Source organism: Schistocerca piceifrons, chromosome 4, assembly GCF_021461385.2.
Source record: "Schistocerca piceifrons isolate TAMUIC-IGC-003096 chromosome 4, iqSchPice1.1, whole genome shotgun sequence".
NCBI lineage: Eukaryota > Metazoa > Arthropoda > Insecta > Orthoptera > Acrididae > Schistocerca > Schistocerca piceifrons.
The window spans coordinates 164,729,362-164,746,856 of NC_060141.1; positions in this window are offsets into that span (position 1 = coordinate 164,729,362).

Consider the following 17,495-nt stretch of genomic DNA (forward strand, 5'->3'; position numbering starts at 1 on the left):
ATGGACATCTATAAAGACGACAATCACAGAGATTGGAAAGAAAAAAATAGGTACAAAGAGGCTGATTGCGAAGAAACCATGGAGTTGATCGACGGAAGAAAGAAGTACAGCCGGCCGAAGTGGCCGTGCGGTACTAGGCTCTGCTATCTGGAACGGTCTTGCGTCCGTCGGCCGTCGTAATTTAATATATTATTATTATTATTTTGATTGTTGCCGACTTACGTGGTGGGCCTTAATAAAAATGATATTTCATTCAATTTTGATTTACGGTTAAAAGCTTTTGTGAAGTTCTCCTTCTTAACTATATTAATCTTAAATTATTTGTTACGTTAATGAATGTTAGACTCGCTGAATCTTAAAACAGGAGCATATAAGCTGATCAATGTAATAAACTTTTCATATTTATATCCTCGGCTAGTGATCTTTAGTTATTAATTACAATTGCGGCCCTCGGTGGAGCGACAGACTAACTGCTTTGTTTACTTTCACTTAATTGTTTATGGGATGTCATTGGAGTACAGGACGTGCATACATTACAAATAATTTTTTGCTGCACTATGCAAAAAATGAGGTAATCATAACAATACATCGTCGTTATTGAATACGGTGTCGTTGATGGTCACACAACCAACGTAATATCTGTTTCCCGCTGCAGATGGTTACGCTAGTGGGAAAGAAGCATTTATTAGTGCGGCAGTTGTTGTTAAGTTTTCGCGTTTCCGAGTGTCAAGCTAGCAGTGTCTTGCAGAATATATGACGTGGATCTTCTCCCGTGAATGAAGTTTTGATGCGCCATTGTTTCCATTACACGTCAGTTTTTGTTTTGATAAAATTATTTATGTTTTCACCGCACTCGCAGGCACTGGTGAGTGTCCCAGTACGAGCTTAGCACAAACATTCGCTGTTTCTGCGGTCGCTGTTTTGCAACAGTCCACGCATCGCATTCCAATCTCGCATTATTGTGCTCACTGAAATTACAGTCTGTCCCAAAAATACTGACTGTGGGTTCACTTCACGTTAACAGTTCACATTTATAAGCAAATTCACAGTTTTTCGTGCGTAATATTGGCGTTGGGCGTCCTTACCGCTGTTGAACGTTCAATAGTAGCACTTCGCTGTCCGTATCACAGTTTCACCTTCACAGTTTTTCACACTGCTTAAAGTAACTGTTTCGATTAGTTCACAAACACTAATGTATTTCATTCAGTCTGAACTGGATTTTGGCTCGTGCTGGATTTTACCAGTCTCTCGCACTAATTATCTCTTTTCATTTCCCACTTAGAGTCGTACTTGCTTTCAGATTTTTTGACTATATAATTGTATTTCCGTCTCATCTGAGGTAAGTCCCCATGTCATGTCTGCCCTCTCATTGCGTACTTGCCCTCCAGAGCCAGGCTCGACTTTACAAAACTTTGCCTCTAGCATTATCGTACACATTTTATAATCTAGGCCTAGCGTGCAAGTTCCTAGATTAGTGTTAGATTCGTGACTTTTGTTTACACGATAAATTCGTGCAAATCTCTGCCTTAGCAGATGGCAATATATTTTAAGTGCTTAGCGGTAGTCGCGTTTACTGATTTGCTTTGTACCTTGTCGACAACACATGAGGTACCTTGGGTGATGTACACCCTGCACTCATGTTGTTTAGTAAATTATGATTGAGCATATTTCAAGATCGGTATAGACATAAATACATGGAACAACATATACACTAAAATATTGAATTTCATAAGTTTCATTACTACTGCAGTTCAAAAACATTCATGACACACTAATGAAAAATTCCTTCATCATTACATGCTGTTGAATTTTTTTAAAAATATTTTTAAAGCATTTTTAAAAATGAAATTTGTAAATAATTCTTAAACCTACGTTCATTTTTGTTTCAAAATGCTATCGCTTTAAAATTACTGTTTATCCCTAAACATCTACAAAATTGAATGGCACTAAACTTGTGTGCCTCATTGTCTTTAGATGTTACACAAAAATCTGAACATTTACACACAGAAAAAAATACACTATAAACTTAACCTACTACTCATATATGTAAACGTTACTCTACTGAGCGAAAGTCTTTAAGTCTTTGTAAGTATTTTTCTTGTTTCCTTCGTAAGTGACTCCTTCTTTGACCACGGGATGGTGTAGTTTGCGTGACAGAAAGTATCGTGAGGTACCACTTCGATGTTAGAGGTGTAGCCCTCGATAACACCTTGTTTTTCCGAAAACACGTGCTCATAATCTGTAAGTAGCTTTGTCAGTTCGTTTTATTGTGCTTCAGTCAAATGTTCTGACTCCCTGACTTTCACGGCTATCAGTTTCCTTTTTTCCTCTTTGTCCTCAGTAATAAATTCTTTATAATTTGCTTGTCTTGTACTTAAGTCAGAATATAAATTCATTACCTTTATTCCTTCGAATCTAGACTGAAAGTTCCGGCAATATTTACCGTGCACTTCCCGTGACCTCAACAATGGCAAAATTACACGTCTACCCTCATTCATAAGGCTTACTTCCCCGCACAAGAGGTCGATTTTTGCGTCCCTGTGGCGTAAAAAGTCCATCCCCAGGATGCAAGCAACACCTAATCCCTTAACTACTAGGAACGAGCTTTTCATTGCTTCATTTCCTACCGTAAACTCGACTTGCACCTGGTACTTTATGATATGAGATTGTGCACCTATTGCACCTGTTACACGACAATTCTTCACTGGCAATACGGGTATTCTATTATTTTGACTCAAGTACTTGTAAAAATTTGCACTCATGACATTGGTTGACGCACTGGTATCGACTATTATCTGTATTGGTGCTTCGTACATATCTGCTTGCAATATAGCCTGCACAACACTTTTGTCGTTTCGGTTACATATCTGCGGTATGTCTACAAGTTCCTTTTCTATTTTTATTCCCTCATTGTATCTCAGCATACAAAGTTTATGGCTGTCATCCGTGAATGTGCCCTCACTACACCATCCTGCAGCCAACAACGGAGAGCGTATTGTGGCTGTCTTTAGCACTACAGTGGCAACAAAACACAGCGCCACAATGGAACGCCAACCCAGGTCCATCACAGTACATGTCAGGGAGTTACAACCGACCACCGCAAAACCAGAGCCATACACAATATCAAAATACACCATCGGGAAGGCAGGGCGGCCAACCCAACAGTAGCAACAACAACAACCAGAACCACAATGTGAGGTTAGTGGAAGTGACAGACAACTGTCAACCCACTAATGCTCATCCGTTAAATGAGCATTAGTGGGTTGACAGTTATCTGTCACTTCCACTAACCTCACATTGTGGTTCTGGTTGTTGTTGTTGCTACTGTTGGGTTGGCCGCCCTGCCTTCCCGATGGTGTATTTTGATATTGTGTATGGCTCTGGTTTTGCGGTGGTCGGCTGTAACTCCCTGACATGTACTGTGATGGACCTGGGTTGGCGTTCCATTGTGGCGCTGTGTTTTGTTGCCACTGTGGTGTCGGTTCATTACTACCACGCCACTGGTTTCTGTTGTTCCGCCATTGCGGATTGCCGTTACCATCATGCGTCCATCATGATGTCTCTTTCGATTTTGGCGATTATAACCGTTGCCGTTATAACCATTGCCATTGTTTGTGCCTCGATTCTGTTGCCGGTGCTCTTGCCCATTCCCGTTACCATTTGGTACTAAGTTACTACCGTTACTGTGGCTGCCATTGTAATCGACTTTTTGTTGATTACAACCTACATGGTTCCACTTGTTTTCGGTTTTCATATCTTCGATCAATGAGTCAACAGAGTCCACTATTTCCATGAATTGTTCTATATCGTATTCCAGCACATTGATGAAATATCTTTTGATATCACTGGGCAACTTCATTTTTATTAATCTGATTATGTCACGATCGGACATTGGCTCGTCCCAGTACCTGGTTTTGTTTATATGCTTTTCAAAATATTTGCGTAACGTTCCCATCTTAGGATTGTACATTTCTGTACTGTATAACTCCTTGCGTAGTCTTTCTTGGACGCTATCGGACCAGAATTTTTGTAAGAATGCACCTTCAAACTGTTGCATCGTTAGACATTTTTCGGACACGTCGGTGGCCCACAGTGCCGCGTCACCTTGAATAAAGGAGACCACGAACTGTATTCTTTGTCATTCCGTCCATGTCCTGGGAAACACATTTCCTGAAGCTCTTAATAAATACAACAGGGTGGACATTTCGTTTTTCGCTATTGAAGGGTTGGTGGACATTTCGTTTTTCGCTATTGAAGGGTTGGAATGTCCTGTGTTTTATTACATTGTCCTCTTTTTTGCACATCCGATTGCTACATTCTGGGACATTCATTACTTCGTGATGTGCGCTGCACGGTATCGCATGTTGTTTGTTCTCATAATTCACATTAGGTTGCGGTTGCGCACTCGAACCCTGCATACCGTCAGCGTTATTATAGTAGTCAGTACGCGGAGTCGGATTCATGATCTGTCCGCCACTGCTTACATTGCTTTCCAACGCAGACAGTCTCCGCGCGAGCTCCTGTTGCCAATTTGGCAACTCCGCAGTCACACGGGATTTGATCTGTGTTAATTCGGCATGTAGTGCGGCAGCGCTAGCGTCAATATTTACACTCGCGGCCGCAGTCGCTCGTTCTACAGCTGTTTTTACATCGCTTTCAATCCTTGCAGATATCTCGCGATCCTTTACTTCTAGCCATTCATTAAATTCTTTTTCGGCTTTTTGAGCTTGCACTTCCAAATATGTATCAATACTTTTCCATGTATCTATCTCCACATTATCCACGCGGGTGGTTAAAGTCTGGACACTGTCTTCAAGCCTAGCCTGCGATATCTGTAATTTTTGCATTTCGCAGGCTAAGCTCTGCACAAGATCGGGTATTTCTTTGCACGCATCTCGCGGTAAGTTCGCTTTGGATACTGTCTAGCTTCGCTTCACTGCACTGCTCTTGCTCACTGAGCTTTTGGGTAAATTCTTTTCCTTGGTCATGTAGCATTTGCGTTAATTTTTTCTCCTGCTCATGTAGCATCTGAGCCAGTTTTTCGTCTCTTTGTTTTTCTCTCTGTTCTGACATTCTTTCTTTTTCCCTTTCTTTCTGTTCTCTTTGTTGCTCTTGCTCATCGAGCATCTGAGCCAGTTTTTCGTCTCTTTGTTATTCCCTCTGTTCTGACATTCTTTCTTTTTCCCTTTCTTTCTGTTCTCTTTGTTGCTCTTGCTCATAGAGCATCTGAGCCAGTTTTTCGTCTCTTTCCCTATCTCTTTCTTCGAGCCTACGCAGAAATTCTGCAAATGGGTCGGCAATCGGTGAGCATACTGGTGCCCCGCTTAATCTAGCACTCGATTGGCCCCCCTGCCCAGGCAGTGGAGTTGTTGTTATTCTATTCCCATTCTGCTGTGGAGCGTCATTCACCGTCCACAGATCCTCGTCCCCCGCCCCGGAAATTATGTTATCCGAGGCGGTAGCTTGGGATTGGTTTGCGTATTGCAAATGACCCTCACTTTCCATATTAACAAAATTTTTTTCGTCTGGTACAGATGCTTTAGGTTGTCCTATCTTACCCATACTAAATTCACTTTAAGCCACTGACGAATCTTTAACACTGATACACACACGAATAATTATCCCCTCCAAAAATAAACATATAAATACACAAAACGAATAATTATCCCCTCCAAAAATAAACACATAAACACATAAATACACAAAACACCGAAGGTATCTCATGTGCACACGGGTTCGATATTCCGCACAGAGCTACACGGGATGCTTGCACAATAGGCCTTAGCTTACTTATTTTTCTTTCTCGCAATCCTTTTTCTTTTCTACACTTTTTCTTCTCCAGATCTCCTCAGGGCGTGGTTTTGTTGTTGTACATCTAAAAGAATTCATATAAGCATTAATATTTTACAACAATTGGACACATACATAATTACATTCATTACAATAGAGTCAGATTTAGTAAACGTCGTATTTTCTTTGATCGGGCACCACGTTGGGCGTCAATCTCACGTCCGTCGGCCGTCGTAATTTAATATATTATTATTGTTATTTTGATTGTTGCCGACTTACGTGGTGGGCCTTAATAAAAATGATATTTCATTCAATTTTGATTTACGGTTAAATGCTTTTGTGAAGTTCTCCTTTTTAACAATATTAATCTCAAATAATTTGTTACGTTAATGAATGTTAGACTCGCTGAATCTTAAAACAGGAGCATATGAGCTGAACAATGTAATAAACTTTTCATATTTATATCCTCGCCTAGTCAGCTCATTTTAAAGCAAAAGATCTTTAGCTATTAATTACAATTGCGGCCCACACACGCGCGAGAGTATTCTTTCTTACCTCCATTAACCATTGTATTGTAGTCGGAGTCCTGGCTCTGGCTCTCGGCTATGGTACTGAAAATAAGAATCTTAAAGCTACGTATTTCTGCAACTTCGTGCGGCTGTGGAGAAAAATTAATATTATGTTAATAGCGGGCGAGTATTTCGCTTCCGCTAATTTTTCATAAGTTAATATCGCCACGTAATGGCGTCGTTGGCTGCAACGGCCACTGCGATTGTTGAACTGTAAATTACTTGAATGCAGGTTAATTCAAGGAAGGCGGACATGAAATCGGGATCACCTCTTACAAATTAAAGGTACACAATAATATTAAATCAATATATTATCTGCTAAATTCATACAAATATGCTTACATTTTCCAGCACTCGAAAGATGTCCGTCTACACGCAATCAAGACAAGAGAAGAAGTGAAGACGACTAAAAAATTAACAAAAGATCGTATCTTGTCGTCACTTTAGATCACTTTGTTATATTTCTTTGCATTCGAAACTTAGACAGAGAAATTATTGTTTTACGGCTGCATGATAAAAATATATTATTCAATTTTTAAATGTCTCTTCTTTATAAATACTGTTTTTTTAAGTCTCTTCGTAATATAGCACTGGGGACGCTATAACGGCGAGACCGCTACGGTTACAGGTTCGAATCCTGCCTCGGGCATGGATGTGTGATGTCCTTAGGTTAGTTAGGTTTAACTAGTTCTACGTTCGAGGGCACTAATGACCTCAGAAGTTGAGTCCTATAGTGCTCAGAGCCATTTGAACCAAAGAAATACAAAAATGTTCAGGGAAATTCAGAAATACCGATTTGAAAGTCACTTATAAATGAAATATATATCGTTAGTGCAGGGAAGCTAAGGCCCAATGACTACAAGAAAAATGTGAAGAAATAGAAGAAGTAATGATTATTGGAAGGGCATCATATAGGAAAGTCAAATCAACCTTCGGTGAAGTTAAATGTAAGAGCGGTGACATTAAGAATGCAATGGGAATTCCACTGTTAAATGCAGAGGAGAGAGCAGCTAGATGGAAAGAGTACAGTGAAGGCCGGTATGAAGGGGAAGATTTGCGTCTTCCCCTTCATATGTCTTGCATACGGCATCATATGACATAAGCTCATAAACACACTTTGTACAGGAAATACCTTTCGGTGATTTTGTAGGAAGAGCGTACTGTTACTCTCAGGCTAATACGCCCGCCAGATGTAATTAAACTAATTGAGTGGTATGGCAGTGGTAACCGAAACTGATGTGTTGAGTGTTCTCCTCGGCAGAACAGTCTCACAGATGTTCTTCAGTCCATTGTAGACGAAGAGGATTTTCAAGAATCGCCCGTGATTAAAGCGGATACGAAAACATTGTGTCTAGGAATTTTCTTTGATATATCCCAAAGGCGTATCACTGCTGCATACGATATTCTGCACTATATCTGCGTAATCTCGTCTCCTAAGTTGGTATAGCAGGTGCAACTTACTCTATCGTGAATCTGATTTAACGTCACATTTCTTTAAGGTCTGGTTACGGAACATGGTCATAAGTTTTTTTCCCATAGTGAGTAATCATCTTAGCGAGAACATCGACTTCAATAATCCCTCTGTTACCGTAGTGAACCATCACCTATAACATAACAACATGATAACTTGCACTGGCGGAGTAATTCTCTCATCCGCGTTGTAGCAGGCGTTCCAGATTGCATGATTCTTTGAGAGCAGCAACGCTCACAGCGTGTGAGACCATGAGGCCTCCACTCAACGTAGAGAGAGCTCCCTGAGGAAGCTGGAACTGCCCACTGGAATTGCCCACTGTGGTGTATCCTTTCTAAAGCGATCTGAATTGCGGGATCCGTAAGAATAGAGAAGGCACGCCGGTTACCATATGCTTATCAATTCCATTATTTAAGATCCAACGATAGTGTCAGATTAGTTCGTAACGATGAAGCATAACTGAACATTACATCGGTTTTACGTGGGACAGTGCGTTAATGTGCGACGAACTCCATACGTAAGGCAGATATAAGCATAAAATCATAGGCGCTTGTTTATAGGCAACACATACCACTGTGTAACACGAAGCTTCATACGTATACGTGTACATATACATACATATAGCAGCCATCCATCAGTTCGTCTGTGTGGCTGTGTTTTTTAAATGGCTCAAATGGCTCTGAGCACTATGGGTCTTAACTTCTAACCTAAGGACATCACACACACCCATGCCCGAGGCAGGATTCGAACCTGCGACGTGTTTTTTAAGATGAGGTTTGAGAAATTATTTCTGCTTCTCTTCTCTAGTAAAACTTATGAGCTTCAAACTAGTATATTTCTATGTAGTTGTGAAATACTTTTGCGTCTCTCGCTAGTATCCACATGTCTACAGCTATGTATCCATTTCTCTACCGTTATACCAATTAAATCAAAATCAGTTCACTTATTGAGTTACATTTTATTTTAGTTTATTTCCAAGTGCATTAATATTGAGTCCAAAGTATTTAACACGGACACGCCATCTTCTACTCTTGGCTGGTACATCTCCGTCGGATTGGTTCTCCGGCATCCCCACATGCCTTGAGACTTATAACAGCCTAAGAAGTCAAGACACCACGGCGTACTTTCGTCTCGCCTGTCAACAATAGCGACGTCGCCGCCTCCTCAAGTTTTACAATTCCACCATCTTGTTCACGGCGACGGCGACGTAGGCGTCCTCTTGGTTATAAAGATAATGGAAAGGCTCTGAAAAAAAAAGAGAGAGTACATTAGCAAGTCGAGTCGTGGCAGTCGCACGTGCTCAGACACCACGGTATAGCTTCGTATCGTTTGAAAACGGTGTCGACGCTACTTCATCAACTTTTGCGCTTCCAAAGCCTTCTACGTGGCAGCAATGTCTTCGTCCTACTTAAATAAATCCAACGCCCTGGAAGAAAAAAAAGTGCATCATCCAGAGTTTATTGCGTGTCATGGGAGCTCGTATGTGTTAGGACACCACAACATACCTTCGTATCTTTCTTAAGCAGCCTCGACGCCGCTGCCAACTCAGCTTTACCTCCTCTAATAACTTAGTGACTTTTACGTGGCGTCGTCGTCGTTATCGTCGTCCTGCTAAAATAAGTGCAAGGTGGAAAAAAAGAAAGAACTGCGAGAGTTAACTATGAGTCGTACCAGCACATAAATGCTCAGATACCAAGGCATACCTCCGTATAATTTGCTGACAGCGTCGAAGCCGCCACTTCGTCAGCTTTTACGCTTAAAGCGACTTGTAAACGGTGGCGTCGTAATCGTCTTTGTCGTATGAAATAAACGTAAGGCTCTGAGAAAAAGGAAACGAAATTATATGAGCGAGAGTTTACTGCGAGTCGTAAGAGACACCACGGCATACCTTCGTATCGTTCGTAAATAGCTTCGACGCCACCACCCCCTCAGCTTTCGGGCTTCCAGCAACTTGAACACGGCGGCAGCGTCGTCCAAATCCGAATACTTTAGCCTTGTTAATCATGCTGTCTCCTGTCAGCGACCTGCCTCTGAAACTCTGCTAAACGTCCCAGCGCCTTCTCTTATATAGAAGCAAGACAATGCTAAGCTTCGTATCCGTGGAAATGAGCTCTGACGTTATTTCTTGACCCATTGTTCATAACAATACTACACAACCATTCGTGGAAGATAGACCTAGGAAGTATACACTGGCTAACCCACTATATCGGATATTTAGATGCTAAACCTGGTGATTTTGTTCCTAGACAAACTGTACATAACTTGCAGACAATATCCAGTGCACAGCATTTTTGATATTTTTATGTTATCTTGGATTGTAGCAACTTATTCCTAGCTTTTAACAAGGATTCAAACGACACACAAAATATTATATACTTTGGATATTAGATAAGCTATCTTTCCACTGCTTAACACAACCGAATGCACTCCAACTCTTTTCTGCCTTAGCATTCGCCCTGGTGACTTTGTTCGCAAAGTGATATTGTATTCAAAGCATCCACTGCATTACTTTTCAAGGAACCGGCTTGCTTTTGGTGTGAGAAACTATCCTTAAAATGGAGAATAATTACCAATAATTAACAATATGACGATGCAGAAGGCAATGGAAACCATGGCATTAAAAATGCCTAATGTCTATCTACAAGAAATGTGCGTTATTACAGGGGGCACATCACATAAAACCAGTCAGAAAACTAACGTGCCCTCGCCCCATCCATGGTAATTTGCATAATTCACGTTGTAGGTAATGTATGAGACAGCTAAAGGAGGGACTCTGGTTGGACCCTAGTTACTGCATAACCGTTAACGGAGGTTACATTGCAGCTGCAAGGCTACGTGGTGTCCCTGCGGTACTCATATGCAAAGACTGCTTTAGGACAGTATGAGGTTGCTGTCGCTCAGTATATCAATTTCCTATCGCACAATGAAGCAGAATTCACTTCAAGACGATGTCAGTTCGTGCGTCAGTTAGTAGGCCCACTGCCTTGCACTCGCGTGTCACTGTGAGAGAGAAGGAATAGGTGTTGGACCTTCCTAAGACCTAAGCAATGTGAAATACATAGCTGACAAAAAAGTAAAGTAACTGAATGACATGGTCGGCTGTCAATATTGCTTCCTACGCTTACACACTTTCGACGGGTATGCAAATGATCAAAGCTACCAGTAGGACATGGAGATGGCTTGAACAAGCCTGAAACAATGTTATCAATAACAGTTTCTAAGTTTCAGCATTGTGAGTCTGCGTTTGGCTGGCTGTTCGAATTGTGCAGTATCTTGATTTCTGGGTTATTTGGATGTGACAGTGGCCCGATGGGAAACTGAGAGCACGCATACCCGTCGTCAATGCGCCCTGTGACTATATTCGACGAAAAATTGTCGTGATCAGCCTCGTAACGCTCAAGCAGCACCGCACAGATGGTAGTTCGTTGCTCTTTACGATCTTTCGCTAGGCGGCGAGGAAACCACAGGGTACACACCTATGACTATCCCAACTGTGAGCAAATGTGTCAGCGCTGCCGACACAGACGCGCAGTTGTGCAGCGATATACAGGGTGTACATAAAGTCCAGGAACACGTTCAATTATTTATTGCACGAGAACCAAAAATTATACTGATATTATACATAGTACGTCATTTTGAAGATAAACCCAAATTTTTTTTTTCATGTATACCACCACTGCGTAGTTTGGTAATTTGCCGATAGTCAGCGCTAGTCGCAAACATTGCTAGATCAGGTGCGGAGCGAGCTGTTTCATCAAATGGGCTCCCCGCTCACCAGATCTGACTCCATGTGACTTTCTTCTGTGGGGACACATTAAAGATCTGGTGTATGTACCGCCTCTACTACGTGATGTAGCAGAGCTCCGGGATAGAATACGGAAGTGACTGCCACAGTCGACAATGCCATGCTGGGACGGGTATGGCAAGAATTAGGTTGCCGTATTGACGTCTGCCGGGTGACTCATGGTTCGCATATCGAATGTTTGAAAAAAAAAAAAAAAAAAACTTTCAGAGGTTCTCCTCTAAATGAAATATGTGTGAGATCTGTACAATGTTTAGTTCTTGTGCAATAAATAATTGAAAGGGTTCCCGGACTTTATGTACACCCTGTATTTGGTTGCGATCCGTTTATCATCTGGAATGTGACTGACAACGCGTTTCAACACTGTAGAAGTCACAACAGTGTGCACCACACCGGCACTCCGGAGATCGGACAAGTTTGCAATGATTACAGACGCCTCGCCCAGCGACTAATCTTGCTTTTGTTCAGTGCCTGGTCTCCGTAGACAATGTGCAAGCGCCTACGAATATTTGCGATGCTCTAGTTTTCCGCCACACTATACTCAATGACAGCTTTCTGCTTGGAACGCACCTCTGTTACAGACGTTATTTTAAAGGCTGCGTGTAGCCCACCATCCATCGAAACTTCATGAAACTATAGGGGGCTGAAGCGGAAATATTTCCCACAACAAATTCCAAATTTTTTCAACTGAAATCGCACGATGAAAACGTTTTGCATTATTTATTAAATACTCTCGTATTTTTAACTCTGAATTTAATTTAAAATTTGTTGCTTCCTGGTCAGATACGCATACAGTGATGAGTTGTTTGTTAAGCATATTGCTGCAAGTGATATGGCAGTAAGACAACGAATTCAGTCAGAATGTAAGAACCACCATTTGAAATCTGAACTAGGATACAAAACACTGGATGTTGATATTAAGAAATCAAAAACCAGTAAGGGCAAAGATTATATTGAACTATGTGTGGACATGCACCAAATTTTATCTTGCCCTGCATTACGATGTTGAAGTATGTATTATCAGCGGCAACTTTCCACTTGTAGCTTTGTTGACTTCAGCGCAGGAGAAGGGGAAACTTCAATGCAATTGTTGCATTAATTCCAAGGAAAATGAGGATCACTTGAAATTGCCTCAAGTCTGTTTCAGTATGATGTAAGTAAGTAGGGCATACTTACAAGTGCTAGAGGGAGACGATTAATTCCTTGGTCTGACCTCTGTGTTAGAAAAAACTACTGAACAATGATACATTTGTACAGTTATCTTGTTTTGACTCGATATTTTACGACAGTGAAGCAAACGTTTATGGTTTGAGGCATAGATTTCTGTTCTGCGACTGTACTTTTGCATTGCCTGAGAAAAAATGAAGAGTAGTGGATGTCATGATTCCCTCTAGTGCAGAACCTGGATTCATTGCTAAATACTATGCGACACCATTCGTCGGTAGTCCATTCTTGCCCTTCACAAAACCATTCCAGACACAGCTGTTTTGTGGTGTGGCGTTATCGGTAGCGTATGATGGAGCGGCAATACCATAGTACGGCTGCTGCTACTTTTCTACCAATGGTGCGAGATTACAAGAATGTTGCTAAGACTCCATTACTACTTGTACCCGCACTGCACACGCAGATGTGAAGGACTTAGGGAACAATATAGCGATAGTACCTTCTTGTAGTCATACGTGGTCCTCCGGAATCTTGAAGACGAGTATACCTACCTTCACGTCCCCAAGGAGGCCAACGTATGCCCACTGTCACACCCCAAAACCCCACAAATCTGGATACTGCACGATTCGACCGTTCGCTCAAGTGGAAACCCACAATCAGATGCCTTTCAAACTCTGTCAGATTCTGATTTCGGTGCCTCGCACGTATAAGCGAATATCCGTGTCTTCCACAGTGGTCACTCAACATAAGATCCTCTTCACGTCCCTAACTTAGCCCAATGGGTCTGGTAACAACAGTATACACGAACAACACTGATGCACCGGCCGTTCTCCCTGTCACAGAGAATCATCTACATGCCTGCTGTTCGTGTGCACATGTAGGAAGTTACATTCATATCCGACTACGTCTTCCGAGTACTTATATTTTTGCAAGGCACTGAATTTTTGTGATTTTTCATGTCTTCCCGGAATTGATTACGTACTGAGCTGTCAATACCATGAAATACCTGAGGGCAGAGGAGTTCCGTCACAGTCACACATAGTGCCCATTACATCCGTTTACGAGAATAACTGTGAAACTAACTCTGTCACTAAAAGTAACGTATTTTGACATATATGGCTGAAAGACAACAAAAAGAAAGATTTTCTTTCTTCGTACACAACAGTGCCTTAAAATATCTGTTCACTGTAAATATCTGTAATGAATCTGTGTGGAATTCTAGTATCGTGCTTATGTTGTGACTGACGATAAGGGAGAAGTCGATCTGAAGGTCCCAGCTCAAATGAGACACTGTGGAGAGTTTTTCAGTTTAACGCAGATAGCTGGTGCAGAGCCTGGTGATGGGGAACTATACGAAACCGCCTCTCTTCGCGTTGCCTGTCAAATACTCCTGGTAGAAAAGTTCTTCCGCCACCAGCATTTGGACTACCAGTATTCGAAATAAATACCTACTAATCGATTGCCACTGCAAAAGCGTACATTAACAGCCTTGGGTACAGAAGCCTCAGGGTCCCTGTTATTCACTCTGTGTGTTTTATACCTTGATGGTGCCAAGGCAAGTGACGAGTTACCAGTCGAAAAATTGCAGTGTCAGAGGTCGTACCACTGCAGGATTTTCCCCTCTGGTTTCACTCAATGTGTTTTTCACTTTTGTCAATAATTCGTGTATCCATAAATGACAAATACCACTCTAGTTCGAATTCCACGGTAAATTATCAAACATGTAAGCCAAAGAAAAATGATTAGGATTTAAAGTCCTGTTGCCGACGAGGTCGTTAGAGACTAATTCCGAAGTCTTAGTGTTCAACGTTTTCATTATTAGCTATGGTGACTGTTTGCACAGCCGGAATATTACAGAGTAATCTTAAAAAATCATTCATCCCTTTAATTAATATTTCCATGATTATTTCCACATCCTTTTTTCCAATAATTACAATACACAGCGCACAAGTAGCAGTCAAGATAATGTCAATTTCTGTCAATTTAAAACAACACAGGCCTGACTAGTAGGTAAAGTTATATTGATTTCCTGGTAAATAGAGGGTTAATTCCAAGCAAGAGCAGCCTATATCTGGAAGGAATATTTAGTCCTAAGAAGAAGAGGGCTGGAAACACTCCATCAGCAGTAGTGATACGTAATGCACTCTCCTTTCTATTTCAAGGAATATCAACTGTGAAGACATACGTCTCTTTTCTGTCACTGGATCAAAATGCTGGATGAATCACAGATGAATAGACAGATAGTCCCTTTGGTGAATATATGATGCTCAAAATGTAAATGGGATTATTTGATGATAATAAGCACATTTTAGTTCGAATTGGTACTAATAATAACTCATAAGTTCCAGGAGAAGCGGAAGAGGTGCATAGGTATGTGCTTCATAAATTGGTGTGGAATGTGCCATATATGTCTCTGTCATATGAAGATAACCTGGAACTTTTACACATACTGAATTCCAGAGTTCAACAGCTATTATCTTCCCTTTCATGGGAGTTGTTTGAGTATCGAAACTTTCCAGATTCACCTAGACAAGCCTGGACGATGAAGACATCTGTCAGGTAGACTCGCCTCTATAGCACTGCGAACAGGTAGGAACAGAAATCTAAAAAAGGATTAGGCTAACCAATGCTAGAATTTAACTAAACTCCCAGTTTTTCCATGCAACAATTTACAGCCTGACTGGGACAAAAATTTTAATGGACTATGGCATGGCATGTACGAAAGGTTTTACTTACTCATATTGGTATCAGATTGATGATGATTTTGTGTGCACACTCATCCACTAGAAGTTTAAGGATTTATCACGCATAGGGGTGATAGAATGTGCAGAGCAATGTGAACTGGTAAGGACCAGAACTGTAGATGTACACTCCTGGAAATGGAAAAAAGAACACATTGACACCGGTGTGTCAGACCCACCCTACTTGCTCCGGACACTGCGAGAGGGCTGTACAAGCAATGATCACACGCACTGCACAGCGGACACACCAGGATCCGCGGTGTTGGCCGTCGAATGGCGCTAGCTGCACAGCATTTGTGCACCGCCGCCGTCAGTGTCAGCCAGTTTGCCGTGGCATACGGAGCCCCATCGCAGTCTTTAACACTGGTAGCATGCCGCGACAGCGTGGACGTGAACCGTATGTGCAGTTGACGGACTTTGAGCGAGGGCGTATAGTAGGCATGCGGGAGGCCGGGTGGACGTACCGCCGAATTGCTCAACACGTGGGGCGTGAGGTCTCCACAGTACATCGATGTTGTCGCCAGTGGTCGGCGGAAGGTGCACGTGCCCGTCGACCTGGGACCGGACCGCAGCGACGCACGGATGCACGCCAAGACCGTAGGATCCTACGCAGTGCCGTAGGGGACCGCACTGCCACTTCCCAGCAAATTAGGGACACTGTTGCTCCTGGGGTATCGGCGAGGACCATTCGCAACCGTCTCCATGAAGCTGGGCTACGGTCCCGCACACCGTTAGGCCGTCTTCCGCTCACGCCCCAACATCGTGCAGCCCGCCTCCAGTGGTGTCGCGACAGGCGTGAATGGAGGGACGAATGGAGACGTGTCGTCTTCAGCGATGAGAGTCGCTTCTGCCTTGGTGCCAATGATGGTCGTATGCGTGTTTGGCGCCGTGCAGGTGAGCGCCACAATCAGGACTGCATACGACCGAGGCACACAGGGCCAACACCCGGCATCATTGTGTGGGGAGCGATCTCCTACACTGGCCGTACACCACTGGTGATCGTCGAGGGGACACTGAATAGTGCACGGTACATCCAAACCGTCATCGAACCCATCGTTCTACCATTCCCAGACCGGCAAGGGAACTTGCTGTTCCAACAGGACAGTGCACGTCCGCATGTATCCTGTGCCACCCAACGTGCTCTAGAAGGTGTAAGTCAACTACCCTGGCCAGCAAGATCTCCGGATCTGTCCCCCATTGAGCATGTTTGGGACTGGATGACGCGTCGTCTCACGCGGTCTGCACGTCCAGCACGAACACTGGTCCAACTGAGGCGCCAGGTGGAAATGGCATGGCAAGCCGTTCCACAGGACTACATCCAGCATCTCTACGATCGTCTCCATGGGAGAATAGCAGCCTGCATTGCTGCGAAAGGTGGATATACACTGTACTAGTGCCGACATTGTGCATGCTCTGTTGCCTGTGTCTATGTGCCTGTGGTTCTGTCAGTGTGATGATGTGATGTATCTGACCCCAGGAATGTGTCAATAAAGTTTCCCCTTCCTGGGACAATGAATTCACGGTGTTCTTATTTCAATTTCCAGGAGTGTATTATTGAACTTGAATCTTTGCAAAACTTGCCTGCAGGCACCACAGCATACACATTATTGTTACATGATCATCTCGTAAACCTCTCGCCATTAACAGGAATTGTACAATATGTAGGATACACGTAGAGGTGTTAAGGAACATCTCGAGGATTTTTTTTTTTTTTTTTTTTACAATGATGCCATAAAATTTGAACATCATCACAGACACACAAGGTTTTAAGATCAGTTTGGACATTGTGTGTTTAAATACGTCATATTTATCGCATTTTCCAACAATGGACAAGTATGAACGTCGTATGCCACAATTGTAGCTTCACCAAAACCATTTAGCTCAGTATAATGTTCTAAAACTTTTAAAACAACAATGTGGTTGACACAGTTTTACCACGAGAATCACAGCGATGATGA